Consider the following 16205-nt stretch of genomic DNA (forward strand, 5'->3'; position numbering starts at 1 on the left):
TTGTAGAGTGCCCTTCTCCACTGAAGTGCAAATCCATTATGATGCCATGCAATCTAGTACTACCAGGTAGTAGATGATTCTTCATATCCTTCCTAGTTTCTATATCAAAATCTTCAAGAGAAGGAAAATTCTAGGAAGAATAGAAAAAGTACCATGTTAGAAACTTACACAAAGCAAACAAGAGTAGAAAGTAAATAAAATCTGAAGACCTAACTAAAATATTATCTTCATAGCAGATATCCAAATTCATGTTGTCTGAGTTGGAAATAAACTTGAGATATTTTTTCTAAACAGGTAGCAATTAAAATATTTGACAGGTACTTAGAAATTTATAATTAACAGACTTTGGAGTTTCCTTGCAACCATCTTGGAGAGGAGACAAAGTCAACTTTACATCTTCATCATCAGCCACAAGCGAGCATTACATTGCATTCATGGGTCTCTCATCTCATTTCCAAAAGGGGCTGCAGAGACATTTTTATTTCTGGGACACTGTTATGTGCAGCGGGTGTCCCACCAAAGCCGCTGTTTTAGTTGCCTCCTTGGTTATACAGCTCTGTAAATAGGATAAGCAAAATCTTCCTTGACCGCACCAATGCTTTACAAAGTTTCTCAGGAAAATTTGTAATGCATGAGGCATCAGCAGTCTCCCATATTAGCTTGCAGACTCCAGACATTATGCAACCTGAAGCTTTCCTAATTATGCTGTCCTCAACAATTCCTGCCCACACTTGCACATCCTCACACTCTTACAAATGTGTGCAAAATCCAGGGTGATTTAACCTTTATGTTATCACAATGGAATGTTTGATTTGCAGTCACTTAGGGGAAAAAGTTAGCAGTTTCTGATCTTAGCAAGGCAATTCATTCAAACCCAGATCATGGAGCTTTGACTTTCAGCCTCTTGGAGAAGAGGCAAAGGAATGTGATGATGGTGGACACCTTGCTGAAAACCACCCTTGTCCATCAGTGCACAAGAGTGCACACTCATCAGGGACCAGCAACTGCATCATTGGGTGCCTATTTGAATTTTGTTCAAGAAAACACAGTCATTGGCTCACTCAGCTTTAATGCTCCAAGTTCAAATGTTGTAACTGTGTGAACTGAAATGCCTGTCTCCTAATTCGCTCTACTAAAAATGAGACTGTTTTTAAAGTAGCTTGATTGACTTGCACCCATCTCTGGCAGATTGTCCCAAACTTGCCACAGCGGGTCATGGTAAGGGGATGCCCCAACATGTTAGACTCTGCTGCTTCTCTTCCCTTTTTCTCCATTACATGTGAAGCAAGAGGAAGAAGTGAGGACGAGGACATATAAATCTTTCTTGAACTGACCAGGCAGACCAGAAGTATTTCTTGAGAAGTTTTACAGCTGCTTTGAGCCTCCTAACTTCTGACCTAAGCTGGTTCTGCATTGCCTCTCATGGGACTATCTAAACTTTGGTTTAAGCAGATTCTCCTTCCAGGAAGCTGAGCTGGCAACAGGGATTCCACAGATGGAAGCTGGAAAACTTCATGGTCCACGAGCTGCAAGATATTTGGGTGAACTGGTTCCTACTGGTTCCCTTGCTGCTTCCTCCAAACTGTCCCCTTGCCTGCTGTTATTTGCCCTTCAGCTGAAGACACCAGCCCCTCCAGTCTGCCCTTACCTGTATCTCACCATCACCCATTGGAAGTTGTTATCTTTTTTGCTCTGCTGTCTGAACTGCCTGGGCGGTTGCTTTCTCAGCTACTTTCAGTTCGTTGCCAACCAATCTGGAGGGGCAGCATCCTGCAGCAGGAGAGTGGTTGAAGATAGTAAGTTGTCCAGCTGGCTCGCTTGCTTTTGGAAGATGTGTGATCAAGCCGTAAATAGAACCATTTCCTGCGCTTTTCTTCCCAGACTTTATCTTGTTTATTCATGTGAACGGTACCTGGGGAATAGCTGCGTCTGGCCTTGTTTTTAATTTGCCTGTATTTCAGCAGCGTCATGTCATTACATTGGTGCAATACCAGATTTGGAGGAAATTCATCTGGATGACCTGCTCTTGATAGCCCTTTAACTATGGCCAGATGGAGCGTGAGCCGCCTGTGGCCACACATTGCATGGCAAGGAGCACATGTTAGCATGTACAGCCGGGAAGACGTCAGAGCTCTCATCATAGCACGCTTGATGGATGCTTTTACTCCACAAAGCACAAGCCAAAGCATCCAGCTGAAAAGGTATAGGCTGTTTCTTGGTGGTCTCCAACACCCTGGGCAGGTGAGGAGCTGCTCAGTGCCTCCTTCCTTCCAGAGAGGGATGGGGATGCTGGGGGGAGCACCAAGGAGCCTCGGGTCAAGCAGAAGAGAAACAAGCAAAACCCATATAAAGCAGCGGGTGTGACCATATGTTCATGGGATTTCCACTCTGCTCTCTTGTCCCTGCTCAGTCAATGTGGTTTTGGAAAACTACATTTCACTGTGTTGATTCCCCGTGTGTCACTCCTAACACTGTAACATGCAGAAACACTTAATAACACACAGGGCTACACCATCTGCTTTGCTAGCATCTTCCCTGCAAGGATCTCAAAACACTTAAAACAGGGAAACATTTCTCTGTTTTTACCAAAGGACTATGTAGTGCCAAAGGATAAAGTGATCTTCATAGGAATGCTTTCAAACCAAGCTTCCTGACTGCTTTTCCAAGAGCTGTTAAAGAATAGTGCTTTCATCCATCAGCACTCACCAGTTCTGATTCTTGTGGCCACTTTTTTTCTTTTTTCCAGCTTCCCTGTCTCCATGCATCACTAAGGGCCCTCCACTTTAGGACCTGGGAGAGCACTGCCCTAACTCAGACTTCTTTTGAGGGTTTAGTCCCTTTGCATCACCACCAGCCTCAGGCTGACCCACTTTGGGAGATCTGAGCCGATGCAAGGAGAGGGTGAAGCTTCACCAAATATTTATCTGGGGCAATCCAAAGAGCCTAAAGACTCTTAGCCTGGGGCTGCCACAGGGCTCACCAGCATCGGGGATCACAGGGATGCCTCCTCCTCTGCCTGAGGTCAGAGACACAGGGTTGGAAATGGGTTGGCTGGTGTCCATGTGGGCTGAGGAGCGAGGAAGATTCTGGGCACCTTGTCTCCCATTTCATTACATGGTATGCCATATAACGTTTTTAAAGAAAACCATGCTTTTTCATCCCTCTTTAACAAAGAAATAGAGAACGTGTCCCACAGCATGGAGGGGGAGATGGCTTTAGCTGATGCTCAGCCCCTCCAGCAATTCACTTGGCTCAACACCCCTCGCAGCTTTCCGTGAGCTCCCGCGCCTGAAGGTCTCCCACAGCTGGGCCCATCGCAGCGGTATGTCCCAGGTGATCGCAGCACAACAAAACTTCACTTTCTAGGATTAAACTCCAGGATTTCTCCACTCCTAAGCAAGTTCCAGCTCTCCGGAGTTAACAGCAGCTTGGCCAGATCCTGCTTTCAATTACATGCAGATGTAAAAGGCAGGGTAAGCGCTGTGCTCTGTTATTCCCCCCAGGCCGAGCTGCTCGGTTGAATGCTGGGCCTCCTCACCTGCTGGGAGCTTGGAGGGATCCCCCCAGAACCGCGGGGGTGTCCCTCTCCCCGGCGTCACCCTGGGACGTTGCGCGCCTCCTTGCTGTCTGGCTCCTCCACGGCTGGGAAAGGGTTTGGATGCGATTCATTCATTGCAATCAAAACCCAACAAGTACTGGAAGAAAGTTCAAATGTATGCGAAATAACTTGTCCAAAAAGCTGGCAAAGGCAGCTTATTTTTCCTGTCTTACAAGAAGTTATGCAATCAAGTGATTAATTACCCATGGCACGGTCTGAGGGGTGAAAGATTAATATTCCTGGAGACTGCTGCTGTTGACCTTGTGCTATACCCAGGATGGGAATAGCCCAAGCTTCCCAGCAGAATAAACCTTGCCCAATGGTGAGACTATCTCCTCCATAGTTGAGTGAAGAGGTTAAAGTTTTATTTTTCTTCCCAATTCTGTCCCTCCGGCAGGAAATGGTACCATCAAAAGCCTCCCACCCATCTCCTGGATGAAAAGGAAGTTCAAGTCTTTTATAATTCAAGGGCTGTGCCTCACGCAGCCGTGGCTGTGCAGCGGGAGCCCAGCCTCGGACTCGTGCGCTGGTGGGAAGTGGCTGAGCAGCGGTGCATGTGTTAACCGGCGGGACGCGAGCTGCGAAACCATCTCAGCTGGTTGCACTTAGCCCCGGGGGGCGAACCTCAAATTCAATCCCCATTTCAAATGGCGGTTCTTTGCCTGCTCATTAGTGCACATTGTAATATTATTTCTTTCCTGGGGAAAAAATAGCATTTCCCGGGATGCGGCGGAATTATTAATTCTGCATGTGGTTGCAGTGCTTGCTCATTCATTCTGCTCATCACATGGAGCCGAGGGGTACCACATTTCCAAGGCACAGGACAACATGCTTTCTCAGGCCCCAAGACCATTGCTCGCCCTACCTGTCTTTAACACAAGTGTGTTTGCAGCAGTGATTTTCTGTCGAAAATCCTGCACCAGCTTGCTGTCAGCAATGTCAGCTTAGAACAAAGGTTATAAGGTATTTAAAAAAAAAAAAAAAGATTGCTTTTCAGTAGTTTTCAGCTTTTGCAGGCTAAGTGTTCAATTCAAGAACTTATTTTCCAAGGGAGAGGTGCTGAAAAATTTCAGTCATTTCAGTCAATGAAAGGGTAAGGAATAATGCGTAGCTTTTCCTACATTTAAAACCTTGCCCATTTTATTGTTTAGCTTCTACTCCATTCTTTGGAGCATATCTTAGCATATCCAACCCCTCGCAGGTGACTTTGCAGCCTTAAATACTCTTTATAAGAAAGAGAAGAAAAAAAAAAGAAAAAAAAAAAAGCTCATTATTCAATTTTAACCTATACACAGTATAGGAAGAGGGAGTAGAAGAAAGGGCTTGTGCAATTTCTCTTTCTCAAGTAGTGGTTTCCATCAAAGCAACTTGGCATGTGAAAGTTCCTAGAGAAGGAGAGAACCAAACATAAGAAAGGAAACCAGGAAAAACGGGGTGGGGGACGAGGGGTTACTTCATGTGCAATAAATAAAACCTCCTGTAATCTTCGGTCTCGTGAAAAGGTCAGCAGGGCTGGTGCCAAGTAACTCCTCGCCGTGGGAACACTGGACGGCAGTGAGGCTGCAAGGCCAGTGGGCGCCTCTCTGCTGAAGTGAATGGAAAGGACCAGACTGCCAAAATGGTGAGAAGCTGATTTGGGGTCTGAGTGGCTTGGGAACAGCCTGTGGTAGCAGCTTTCAAGTGCTGTAACAGACCTCTGCGAGAGGTGGGGCTCACAGCTCCTTGTGTAGTCATTGTTGGCATCGGCCCTGGGACTTGTGCCTCAGACCAGACTGGAGGAGCTCTGGAACCTCTTTTGTTCCTGGGCCTCTTGTCACAGCCTTGGGTTCAGAGTAGCTCAGGTTGGAAGACACCTCATGAGACCTTATGTTCCTACAGCCCCATTCAAGCAGGATCAGCTGGATCAGGTCGTGCAGGACCCCATCCTGTTGGGTTTTGAGTATCTCAGGAATGGAGACTCAGCACCTCTCTGTGCAACCTGTGTCGGGGTTCAACCACCCTAACAGCACAAATAGATGTTTTTAATATTTAAATGGAAGCTCCTTTCTTTCCAGTTGTGTCACCACCTCTCATCCTGCCACTGAGCATCACTGGGAGGAGTCTGACTCCATCTTTTCTTCCTCCAGTAAGGTATTTATTTATGCATAGGGGTAAGACCATCCCTGAGCCTTTTCTTCTCCAGGTTGAACAGTCTCAGCTCTCTCAGCCCCTCTTCATATGACAGATATTGCAATCTCTTAATCATCTTTCTGGGTCATTCCAGCACATCTGTGTTTTTCATTGGGACACCCAAATATGGACCCAGCTCTCTGGGCCAAGGAAAGGGGAAGGATCACCTCCTTCTACCTGCTCTTAATGCTCTTCTTAATGCAGCCCAGGCACTTGGTCTTCTTTGCCAGAAATACACGTTACTGGTTCACAGTCAGCTCGTTGTCCACCAGGACAGCAAGGTCCATCTGAGCTATTAGAGCTTCACTCCAGTCAGCCAGTTGGCCTCAAGCTTGTACTGGTGCCTGGGGTTATTCCCAGCCAGGCGAAGGGCGTTGTGGTTCCCTTTGAACTTTGTGGGGTTCCTCTTGACCCATCCGTCCAGCCTGCCAAGTTCCCTCTGAATGGCACCACCACAGCCATCTGCTCTATTAACCATTCCTCCAAGTGCTGTTCACCAGTGAATTTGCTAAGTGTGTCCTCAGTTCCATTATCCAGGTTATTAATGAAGATATCAAACAGTTCTGGCCCCAGTATCAACCTCTGGGTGCACCACCAGTGAGTGATCTCCAGATTGGCTTCGTGCTACTGATCACAACCATTTGAGCTCAGTAGTTCAGCCAGCTTTCAAGCCACCTCACTGTTCATTTATGTCATCTATATTTCATCAGTTCCTGTATGAGGATGCTATGGGAGACAGTGTTGAAAGCCTTGTTTTGTTAAAACTGGCATAAACAACATCCACTGCTCTCCCCTCATCCACTGCGCCAGTCAGCTCATTGCAGAAGGCTGGCGTGATGGTTAGGCATGATTTTAGCACACCGAATTTACCAGAGTGTGAGGTTTTGAGAAATCATAGAAAGGGAACCGCACCTTATCTCCCTCAGGCCTTGGTTTTCATAATAGTTGGAGGGAAATTAGCATTTGAGCTTTTGTTGTAACTAAGAATGCTCATCTCCCTTCTGGGGAGTTATGTATGAAAGGCAGAATTTACTGTAAAAGCTTAGTTACGCGTGCTAGAATTTTAGTCTCTGCTTTGGCATGAACTTAGAAAAATAATAATCATTTAAAAATAAACCTAGCTATTGTATTTAACCTTGGCCCGTGCAGCCAGTGATATTTTGCGAGACGTTCCAGCTATCCACTGATTCTTTTCACCGAAGCTTCCCTTCAGGAAACAAAATAAATTAATGATACAAACAGGAAGCAGCTGTCTTTTCCTAAATAAAAATTAAAATGGGGTCCCCTTAGAGGTAGGGGGGGGGAATAAAGGGGAGGGAAGAGACCTGAAAAATTGTCGGTTTAACTTTGACCAGCCTTCAGAGGACAGGCTTAGAATAGCGACACAAGCTGTGAGGCTGGGAGGACTTATTTTCTTATGAGCCATTTTTGGATGTAAGAAAAGGAAAAGGTCTGTGAGAAGGGCTGATGAGCAAGACAAAGGAATGTTGCTCTCTCAAGGCACACGAGCTCTCCTCCTTCAGTAGTATTCACATGGAAAGAAACATTAATCATCGTAATCATTGACGCTGTTCTTCAGCGGCTTTCATCTGCTATCAGCAATCACTAGGAAATTCCAGGGTGTTCCTGATGTGCTTTTTTTTATTATTATTGTCTTTGTCCCAGACTGTTGACTTGATATAGTTGCTTCGAATTCCACTTTAAGAAGGAAGAAGGACAAGAGAGCTGGAAACGCTTGGCTCCTTCCAGCCGGCGGGGAGGAGGAGGAGGTGGTGGTGAGGAGCGTGGCACCAGGCAGGGGTCCCAGAGGTGCAGGACCCTTGCCCCAGGGGCTTAGCACCTCTACCTGCAGAAGACCACAAACATGCATTGGTCACAGGCAAGGAAACCAGGGGATTTAACCAAGGCCAGTGCAAGCCACAGGCAGCCCAAGAGCTAGGACGTTTTATCTTTTGTTAGGACTAGTTGATACAGCGTAGCGGTGCATTTCATAGCAGCGTGGAATCACATTTGATTGAAAGCCAGTTTTGAGTTTTGAGGCTCTTGGGAGATAATGCCAGTACATAAATATACGGCATGGCCCTGAGAAGCTTCAGGATGCTTCCTCAGTGGGTGCTGTACCATTTGCTTGTGTAGCCCTTACCTGTGGCATGAGGTGACTTGTGCCACTACACATAATATGAGCATGAATGGAAGGGTTTTATGACTGCAATCTGAGAGACCATGCAGGAAAACCTGTGCCATAAGGCCTGATGGGTTACCCAGTACCACCTCCCAAAACATAGAGCTGGCAGGATGAACAAGGTCTGTGTTTAATTTGCAAAATTACAGGACTCTACTTGGCAAGAAAAGAGCATTCTGTCAGCTCCCAAACATACCACCAAGTTGCTAAACGTGGTAAGGATTTACAGGTGAAAAAGGAGGTAGCAGAAAAATTGGCAACAAGCCCTGTGACTCCTTCTGGTATTTGAGGGAATCATCAGAATATCACAGATATTAGTTTCTATATCCTTTAAGTATGGAAAATCCAGGAGGACCTTATGGCATAGTCTCTTGTCCATGAATCAGTTTTGTACCAATTTTGACTTGAAATTGTCTAGGACTGATCATTTTAAAATAGAAAGACAGTAAGGCATCCAGACCTGAAGAAGATCTTGACACGATCCTTTTCCTTTGCCCTCAGTGCCTCTGTTACCTTTCTTCCCCCTTTCTCTCATTATATCTTGTCCTAAAAACTCTAGTTGGCATCCTCTGAGTGAAACGAGCAGTATTGGGTTTTCATTTTGAACTGGGCACAGCAGTCCTGTATCTGTAGCACTACAGGGGGAGTGCTAATCTAGTGGTAAAAATGCAAAGGCTTCTTTTAACAGCACAGGGCTTCAAAGTTTGAGAAAGTTCAGGCAGCACTGTCCGAGCCGCTTAGCAGCCTTCAGCAGGTCACAGACTTTTCCGCATGTTTTATCTCGAGTTACCCTGAGATAAGGATGCTGTCTTCACAGTCACCATGGAAATTCCTATCCATGTCCTTTGTGTGAGAGGGAAGCGTGTTATGGGTCTCTGAAGGAAAACAAAACATTTCAATGTGATGATTTTGCAATGTGTGTGCATTCCCTACTGGAAGTACGGTTTTGTCCCTGGTTCTATTTGTCTGTTGTCACCCATGCTCTCTGCTGTAATATCCACCAGCAGATAAGGTGTAGAGTTTGCATCCTGCCTACTATGAGGCACACTGGATGAATACCATGAGCCAGTGTTCTCCTTCTGATAGCCAGAAATCAGTCAGGAGATCTGATGAATTCTGGACAAGCACAGCAATTAAAACACTTCAAGAATAAAAAAGGAGATAATATTTCTCCAATGCCACAGAAACACCTCCAAGGGGTCCCAAGACCCCAGGTTTTGCATGCACTCGCTGTGCTATGTGGAGCAAAACCAGCAGGGTTGCTTGTAGTGTTAAACTTGAAGCTAATGTGCACAACTTTGCAGGATCCAACCTTGCTGAAATGCAAGAGTGGTAGGCATCCTTCACTTAGCATAATTTACCTTCCCAAAAGAAGACGGATCAGTAGTAAAATTTGGTGAAAATCAATTTTAATTGACATTTAGACTAGCCAAGCACAAAAGAAGGGAGAAAACAAAAGGAAACATATGTCATTTCAGGCTTCTTGGCTCCTGACAGTACACGTGCCCTCATTTTGAGATCAAACTAAATTAATCTATTAAGGTACAGGAAACCTAATTTCATATCTGACTCTTCAAGCAGACACTGGAATACTGAAAAAGGCAGCTAGGTCTTTATCACAATGTACAATTCAAGGGAAGTGAGAGGTATTATTCATGTGGGTGTGACGTGATGGCCGTGCTGATTCATTCTTGCACTCCAAAGCCCTCCCTGTACTTCCTAAACCTTGCAGCACTCAGGGCTGCCTTGACAAGGGCCCTTATTTGGTGAAGAGGGCTACATATTTTGGCCAACCTTTTTTCCTCCCTGCCACAAGTTATTGTTGTGAAAATGGCTCACAGAGGGCTATTTCTTTTTTTATTATTATTTTCTTAAAGATTAGGCTCCCTGCAGCTAAGAATAGCTTCTACGGTTATGTGAGCAGTGACAAAAAGTAAAAAAAGAGCATCAACAATGTGAATGTCAGTGGAGGCAAAAATCCCACTCCACCCGTCGCGACAGCAGTCCACTTCTGGAGGTCTTTGGGTGGCGCTTGGTTCATTTTGCAGTTTCCTCAGTGGGACCCACTGTTGGTGTGACAAAAGGGATAGCAAAGCAAGGGCAAGCGTCCCGCACCAAGTAATGCCTCTGGTACTGCAAACAGGCTGATAATCCAAGGTCGCCAACCCCAGAGAGCTTTGAACATTGACAGAGCTAGGTGTTTTGTTCCGTGAGAGATGGCTTGCTGTGAAGTACCCAAAATCTTCAACTGATGAATATTTCAGAAGGTAGCTCTTGGTGTAACCATGCATGCTTTGCCCTCTAGCTGGAGGACAGAACAGGATGAAGGAGCTCAGGGCATACATCTTTCCTTTTTTTCCTTTTTTTTTTTTTCCAGACAAGTTTTTTTTTTTTTTTTACTTTTTTTTTTTTTTTTTACTTTTTTTTTTCTTTTTCCTAACTTTCAGGGATCACTGGCATCCTGATAGCTCTTGGTTCTCAGCAGTTTCTCAAAGTCAGAGTGAGAGACCCAGGACAGGAGATATCAAAGGACCAGCTGGAAAGATGTGAAGGGAAGGCTAACAAGGCTGCTCAGTTGTTATTCGGAGACTCATCTTTCAAATACTAGGGAAGAGAAGGCTGAGAAAGGCACTAACTGTTATCGCTACAAATAAACCCTTTAAAACACATTCCAAGTAAGATGAATAAAGTCCCAAGTGCTTGTGTTTGCTGGGAAGCCAAAGCAGTTCATCTGAGCTACCTGCTGTCTTGGTAGCTTCAGGATTTTCTTGCACAGGTGGCAATAGGGATTCAGAAACCAAGTGGAAGTGGGCGAACCGATGACTAGAGCAGAATTATAACTTAATGCAAACATCTGGGTCTAGAGCAGTTTCAGCATTGTCTGCTGGAGTGGGAACAAATGGGACAGCAAGAATGTAAGAGGGGTGGCAATGTTCGAAAGCAATCTTGTTGCCAAACACTTGGTAACATCAGACCTGTACAGTGATGGACTAATTGGGAATGATGCATAAAGCAGGCATTGCAAATCTTAAACTGTCCAGCAGATTTTATCTGCCACCAGTCAGCATCTCAGTCAACTGTGACCTGAATAAGAGTGGGCTCGGTGCCTGAGCTGCAGTGAATATGGTGGGTGAGGATGACCTTTTGGAGGTGGTCATGCAAGAACAGGATAAAGCCATCCCTCATGAGTCTGAAGGTACATAAGGACATAAAAACAGCCATGCAAGGTCAGACCAAAGGTCTATCCAACCTAATATCCGGCCTCCATCAGAGCCCATGAGTGGAAGCCTAGGGAGAAGTAAGAACAAGGGCAAACATATACAATACTTCCCCAGCCTCCAACTATTTTCAGCTCAGGAACTTCCTGAGCCAGATATGGTTTCTATGTATTTAGTAACTCTCAGTGGATTCCTTTTCCGTGAACTCTCCTTGAATCCATGTAAACTTCTATCCACAACACCCTTTGGTAAGAAGGTCCCCAGACCTGCTACCTGGTGCATGGAGAGCCATCTCCCTTTGTTGGTTTCTCAGGTAGCTGGCTTCAGGTAGCTCTGCCTGTTCTTGCACAGGACGAGACTGCAAAGGCTGTCCCATCCCTGCTCCCACGCTGCTCACAGGCCTCTCATCCACCTCCCAGTCATTTCTTCTCCACCCTGAAGATACCTGTGTTACTTGGCATGGAAACCAAGCCATAAGGTGGATCTTGTGAAGGCCTTGCACTATTTTTGTGCTTGGCCTTGCTTGCCCTCAGAATCCGAAGGGTCTCATTGCATCTCGTAGGCATGAATGAAAGCCTCCAGCTTGCTCAGAGCTGGAGTTCCAGCTCCAACGCTCCAGGCATCGAGCCTTGGCAGAGCTATGGGGATATAAATAATAGCCTGCACTCAGAGCTCAGGGAGGAACAGTTCCTAACCATGCCGTACTCGTGCACACGCCATTCCTGGAAGCCTCTTCGCTTTCCCATCCTCCCTTACACCTCCCTAACTTTGCCAGTAACCCATACTCCCTTCACTTCCAGAGGTCTTGTGAGGTTATTCATGTCTACAACCTGCTCTTTGTAGGCTAACTCATGGAGTTTCTGGCAGCAAGCAGCAGCTTAGCCTGATTTCTTGTTGTGCTGACATGTAAATCCGTTGCAAGTACCCAGGGAAACCAGGAGCTGCCACCTGCCTAAGTCTTGCAGAGCACCTACCAAAAGCCTGGCATGCTCACCGTGCTGTGTCAGTGTCACTGTGACCTCTGCACAGACCATCTAAAATAACCCCATGCATGCAACCAGGAATAGAAAGAAAGGAAGGATGCATTTTATATAAATGTAGCCAGAAAGTCTGCAAGATAAATTGCTTGAAGTGGCTCGAAAGACGAAGAAACATGACTCACTTCCAGAAGGAACTATTTCTCTGGGCTGAGCCGAGACGAGCATTGTGTCTCAGGCAGGTTGTTGGTTGCCACTGCGATCGGTAACTTCTGCCTGCCACATGGATGGACTGGAGGTCCAAGAAACAGGTCCAAGAAACTGTGCAATGGGCACGCACATCAGGTGTGCTTCATTAGCCCCGAGCAAGCTCTGCAAACAGACGATGCATCTAGTTACCTGCAGCATGGTTTCACACATAGCTTTTGCAGCCAGGGTGACTATGCTCTCAGCAGAAAATCAATCTACATTTGTCCAGGAGATCAGGAACCTCCCAAATGGTTCAGAGCAGGAGCATATTTAATTAAACACTCTGCTTCCCATGAAGCCAGTGGGCAGCACTGCAGAGGATGGAGTGAAAGGGCTCAGCACAGGTCCTAGCAAGCTGCCAGCAGAAGTGTCCTCTGCCCCCAGGCCACCAGCCCTCAGCTCCTCGAAGCACAAGGATTTAGTCATGTTTATTGGCACTTCCCTGCAAATGTAGCTACATGTACCTTTATTTATCATGCAGACAGTGTTCTCTTATGAGTGTTTTTCTTTCCCTAGCTTCTTCTTGATGCAATGAGCAATTTCACTGAATTAATCTAAGGCTGTTGACGATGTCAGGTTGCCCAGGGCCGTGTCCAGACCTCTGCTAGAAACGAGTTGTGGCCCATTTCTGAGAGGTCAGAAACTATCTCAGCTATCATTCCTTGCAGGTTTCATTGCAGCAGTCCTGAATGTCCACGGATGACAGGAATACAAGTTCACCCGGAAACCACCTTTCCCTTGTAAGTGAGTGCATTTCTGAGCGGCTTTGGTATTTCCCATCTCCAGCTACCACATTTTTTCCACTGACTCCGCAAGCAGCGCCAGGAGCCTCAGCAAGTGCCCAAACCCATCAGCACACCAGGAGGAAGCACAGGAAGCCGGACACCGAAAACTTCCCCATCCCATTTTGCAGCCGAGGGGTCAGAGCTGCTTTCGCCCCGCGTCGTGACGACCGATTTACCGTCAGCCCCTCGCCGCCCGGACAGGAAGGCGTTCGCAGACCGGCTCCGGCCCTGGCGCCCCCGAGCCCTCCCGCGCCACCTCCCCGTGGCCACCTCTTCCTCCGAAGACATGCCGCGGATGCCGGGGCTGGTGGCCGGGTGGCACAAAGCCTGCATTGTCCGCGCTCGCCGCCCGGAGAGGCGATCTAATTGTCTTTCCCGGCTCGCAGCAACAATTTGCTGGCAGCGAGGCTTGTGTCATTATATAACTGGAGATAGCCTGACTTGTAAACAGATCCCCAGAACATGTCCGTCTTGCCTTATTTTGGATAAACAATAAGCTCTGGACTGGCTGACACCTTGATGCCATCTGCAAGGGCACGGCAAGCAGCAGCAGAGCTGAGCAAAGCCTTCGCAGGGGGCAGCTTGCCAGGGCATCGCCTCCTCCCCATGCGTGGCTATAGGAAGTCGGGAGGGGAATTCCAGGAAACCCAGGGCTTTGACAACAGACCTGGAGATCTGCGGTGCTCCTTTAGCACATTTTGATTTCCATGCTTGTATTTGTGTGCTTGCCTTTCCCTCTCCTCATTTCCCAACCCTAGTCTATGCTGCTGGGAAAGGCAAAAGCCATCCTCCCCTACTTCTATCTGTGAGCGTTTCTTCCAAAGCCAGCAAGGGACCACCTGCATGCAGAGGATGGCATTGAGTCTGCCTCTTCCCCTCTTTTTGGGATGAACCACACCGAGGAAACCAAAACCTGGGCCCTGTTGGCCAAGCTTCCACCTGTGCAAAGGAGATGCCCAAAGGCATCTTCTCCTGATGCTCATTGAGGTTTTTGCTGCCTAGGCCTGAAATAGTGAATGAAGAAGGGGCATCAAAAGGAGAATATAGCTCTTGGGCCAGCATTTCAACCCTCCCTGATTTTCCTCTGTAAAGATCAAACAAGTTGAGAGGAAAGGGTTGCTCAAACCTGGTCAGGGCCTGCCTGGAGGCCAGTGCCTGAAGCACTGCCCTCCCTGGGGAAGGACTAAAGCAGAATACACCAGCACCAGAAGGGGGCTATTTACCTCCTTTAGGCCATCCTCTTACTGCACCTTTCCTGCTAAGTCGGCCTTTCCTGGTTTGTTTTTTTTTATTGTTTTGTTTTTTTCCCCTTGCTTTTCCTGGGCCTCCAGAGCTGTGGGCACCTCATCCCTCCCCCAGAAAGAGGATAGGAAAATACTGGGAGGCTGCAGCTCTGTTATAACTTGGCAGCTGCTGGCCCTGCGCGTCCATCTTCCTCTGCTCCTCTCTCCCCCACTGTTAGATTCAATTTCATAAATAAATACCCCGTGTATTGACGTCATTGTAGGCCTTGAGAAATAATACTCCTGCCGCTTTCTCTGCTAAGCATGGGGAACGGAGGGGAGAGGGAGGAGGAACAGAAGCAACAACGTCTTGGAAGATGAAGTCTTAATATTCTCCTAATCGCCTCCCTCCCTTTGCGGCTCTGCCCCAGCTGTGAAGAAAACAAAGATTGCCATTATCAGTGTGCCCTTCTGGCTTGGGACGGGATAATCGAGTGTCAAAAATTCCTATTCCAGAAATATTTAGGGAGGGATGATGGGGAGATACTCTGGCTTAGAAGCTGGGGTGTACCCCCACAGGTGCCTATGCTCCTGTCATGGAGCTTAAGACAAGTGTACCCAAAATGTACATACATTGTGCATCATGGTTTCTGGGTCTGCTTAAGGAGACGGGTATGTTTCCAGGCATGCCTCACTGTGAATCTGCTTCCCTCGCTTCATTCTTGCAGGCTGAGTAGCTGCTTCATAGACCAAACCGTGACAAGCCAAAAATATGGCCACTGAGTTCATGCCTTCTTGCCAGTTCTACCATCCCACTTTGTTCCTCCCCTGAAACAGGAAATAATTTGCTCTCTTATTGGTTTATGTTTCCAGAAAAACAAAAACTTTGTGTTCATGGACAATAAGCTGAAATGTCAAAGAAATCTGTGAGCTTCTTTAGCAGGGTCAATGAGCAGTGCTCAAAGAAAGCAAAGCTGGGTTTGAGTTTGCCACCCAGAGGTCCTCACCGTGCCTGGGGAAACACAAGGCTCTGAAACCCAGGAGAGGTTTGCTCTTGGCAGATACAAGGCAGGGAAAAAGGCTCTCACAGGGCTCCCTGCAAAGGCTGACCTGATCTTAATGAGCAAGTGCATTCCTCAGAGTGAGCACACCTGGGAGCACAGAAACAAGGCAAGAGGGAGAAAAAGATACCAGGTGCCAGTATCTTATTGTAACTGATTTGCTTTATTGATAATGCATTACAAGTGGGAAGTACAATAGGTGCAGAATTCAGGCAGCCTGAGCCTTGCCTATTGCTGAGTGCAGACAAGTGAAATAATTCGTGATGCATCAATGCCTTGCCCAGGCTTCCCCACAGCCATATAAAACATCAGTGAATAGTAACATACAAGAAAACTATTTCAAACAAACAAACACAGTTCTTTCCTTCATTTAGTGCAGCTAGGTACATCACCAAAAAAAAAACAAACAAACAATGAGCTTTTGAGAGCCAAAGAGTGAAATGGATGAAATTTTTAGGGGATATGGAGGTGAAGAAAGCAGCTTGGAGGCTGAGTCTGTCCCGATGGTACTAGTACTACTCATTGAATGCTAGGCAAACAGCTCAGCTGCTTCTGGATTGAAACAATAACAATAAACAGTATGTGTTGGTTGGTGTTTTGTATGTGTGTGTTTGTTTTTTTCTCCCTGTATCTACTCATATTCAGATAAAGCCAAGACAGTGATTTATGCACCTTGCAAAGGCTGTGACCACTTCGCTACAGCAAGCTACACACTCCCTCTTTCCCCTTATCTCACCACGTAT

General features: G+C 46.7%; 1 long non-coding RNA gene across 1 annotated transcript in view; it reads left to right on the forward strand.

Annotated features, from left to right (window-relative positions):
* The window catches only part of LOC311437395, a 152017-nt gene extending 135953 nt beyond the window's left edge, over positions 1-16064 (forward strand). The window contains exons 4-5 of the long non-coding RNA XR_014693436.1: positions 5101-5219; positions 13062-16064. This is a non-coding gene — a long non-coding RNA (uncharacterized lncRNA). The remainder of the gene's footprint in view (positions 1-5100; positions 5220-13061) is intronic.
* The last annotated feature ends 141 nt before the right edge of the window (positions 16065-16205 follow it).

Source organism: Aythya ferina (genome assembly GCF_964211825.1).
Source record: "Aythya ferina genome assembly, chromosome: 5".
Lineage (NCBI taxonomy): Eukaryota > Metazoa > Chordata > Aves > Anseriformes > Anatidae > Aythya > Aythya ferina.